Source organism: Capsicum annuum, chromosome 1 (assembly GCF_002878395.1).
Source record: "Capsicum annuum cultivar UCD-10X-F1 chromosome 1, UCD10Xv1.1, whole genome shotgun sequence".
NCBI classification, from domain to species: Eukaryota; Viridiplantae; Streptophyta; class Magnoliopsida; order Solanales; family Solanaceae; genus Capsicum; species Capsicum annuum.
Genome location: NC_061111.1, coordinates 36,951,698 through 36,954,542, shown reverse-complemented (window position 1 = coordinate 36,954,542; position 2,845 = coordinate 36,951,698).

Below are 2,845 nucleotides of genomic sequence, written 5' to 3'. Positions count from 1 at the left end.
TGAGCTAGTACATGACATGATTGGCAGAGATTTTCTAAAAGTTTTACAGAAGTTTTCAAAATTATTTTCAAAAATGTAAGACTATTTCCCAAAAATCTTATGACTCACTTATTTAATATTTGCCTAGACATTTTTCTGTGGATGCAGGGTGTAATATACAAAATGAGGGTCTTTTTCAAAAATCCCCAAGCAAAGTGGGAGCCACAATAGACCACTAATACCCAAGAACGGTGTTTTAGGGTCACCCTAAAAATAGGTTTAATGCCCATTTATTAAGGACCTTTTGATTTGTCCATCTCATTTCTTGAGATCGTAGACGACAAACAAAAGCTCTTTCTTCTTTACACATATCGTATTCAGAAGTTTCCTAAAAATAGTCGCTAGTAAAAGCGACTTTGTGTCTACTAATCGTCTACCTTGAGTACAGGTATATGTAGAAAGCAGGAAGCTGACAAATGAAATTAGGTTAAATTACATATCATCACCACAAGGGCTATTGCATATCATCGCCACAATGGCTATTGTATATCATCGCCACAATGGCTATTGCATATCATCGCCACAATGGCTATTGCATATCATCTCCACAATGGCTATTGCATATCATCACCACAAGGGCTATTATATATCAACACCACAATGGCTATTGCATATCGTCGCCACAATGGCTATTGCATATCATCGCCACAAGGGCTATTGCTTATCATCGCTACACTGGCTATTTCATATCATCACCACAATGACTATTGCATATCATCACCATAAGGTCTATTACATATCATCGCCATAATGGCTATTGCATATCATCGCCACAATGGCTATTGGATATCATCGCCACAATGGCTATTGCATATCATCACCATAATGGCTATGGCATATTATTGCCACAATGGCTATTTCATATCATCGCCACAAGGGCTATTGCATATCATCGCCATAATGACTATTGCATATCATCGCCACAAGGGCTATAGCATATCATCGCCATAAGTACTATTGCATATCATCACCACAAGGGCTATTGCATATTATCGCCACAAGGGCTATTGCATATCATTGACCCAAGGGCTATTGCATATCATTGCCGTAAAGGCCAACTCATACCTTCACCCCAGAAGGCATTCAATAGCTGTTGATAGGCTAGACAGAAATGCTGGCATCGAGGATATCTCCTTATTTCATGAATCAGCATATGAATGCATCGAGGGTACATGATTTTAAGGGACACCTTTAAGTCTCTATACAAGGATGAATGATATATAAGGTTTCATGGAAATTGACAATTTGAGGGTAACCTATAAGTCACATTAGTCAAAATAAGATAGTGTGCAAGATCACCTATGAGTTGATAGCCTGTAGGTCATCCGTAACCCACAAAAATATCCTAACCGGATGGTGTGCAAGATCGCCCAAAAGTTGATAGTTCAAAGGTTATCGTAAGCCGCAACTAAATCCTTATCGGAGGATATGCAAGACTGTCAAATTGATACGTCCAAGGGTTCTCTATAAGCCGAGTCATATCCAAGATCGATTATGTGCAGGATTACCCAAAGACTATTAATTTGAGGGATTATCTATAAGTCATATTGTATCCAAGGTCGGATGATGTGCAGGAACACCTGAAAACTAGCGATTGGAGAGGTATCTATAAGCCATATCTTATCCAAAGTCGGATAATGTGCAGGATTGCCTAAAATCTAGCAATTCAAAGGATATTTGTAAGTCACCTCGTATCCAACAATCAAATAATGCGCAAGATTATCCAAAGATTGACAATTTAAGGAAAATTTAGAAATCAATCATTGGCTATAACCGGAGAGTTCATCATTCCACATACAATAAGTGATATAGGTAACCAAAAGGGTTACCACACCAGCATAGATTACACGGTTATAGAGATCGTTCTGCATAAAGTATCACCGGTGTCCAAAAGGGCCACCCCACTTTGAAAACGTATTAAACTGATAAATGTCATAATTATACAATAACCAAGAGGGTTTTTATGTTTGTTGTTGCCAGTTATTTCATTCTAAATAGGTACATGAAGAGATAACTCCACTTTTCAGGCCACAACTCACGTGGAGATATAGTAAAAGACCACATACCTCTTTCGTGAATTATGTTTAGGACTAACACTTTTTGCTTAAAGAATTGTCGAGAGCATCCGAGAGGATGAAAATCTCAAATAAAAACCACAGGTGCGGACGACTTCAGGTAGGACGCAGCACAACGTGAAACTCTTTCTTAGTAGTAAAATGGGACATAGTCTAAAGAGGGACGTCAAACTCTTTAGACGTGAGCTAAAGGATGATCACCACCACCAACCAACCACACCCCTATTAGAAGACATGTGGGTATTTTAGGATATTCTGGTTTCAGCTTCACCTTCGGGATATTTTTAAACTCATACCGAGGGTAACCTTCTTTTTTTTCAAAATTCGGGTGGCAACACACTTAGAGTTTTGGAAATTATATCCAGGTAAGTTCTTGACTATGGATGTGAAGGATCCCACATTCATGGTCAACAACTCGATCAACTTGTCACTCATTTCGAGCCAAAGATGGTCTGAATTAAAATACTATCTTTTCTACTGATTGAGTCAAACTACAAGCAGTCTGATCCCCTGAAATCTTGGGGATATGTAGGCTGGGATCTATGTAGAAAACTCAAGTGCATTCCAACCTCCCTCCTAATCCCTTTATTCCCCAGTTTCTCGATTTTATCAAACACTCTAAAACTGAGATAACTTGTGAATTTTTTGAAAATCGTGCTTTAAATCAAGCTCTATGAACTACAAGTGGCCTGAATTCTCATGTAACCTGAGATATGTAGGAAACCTAATAC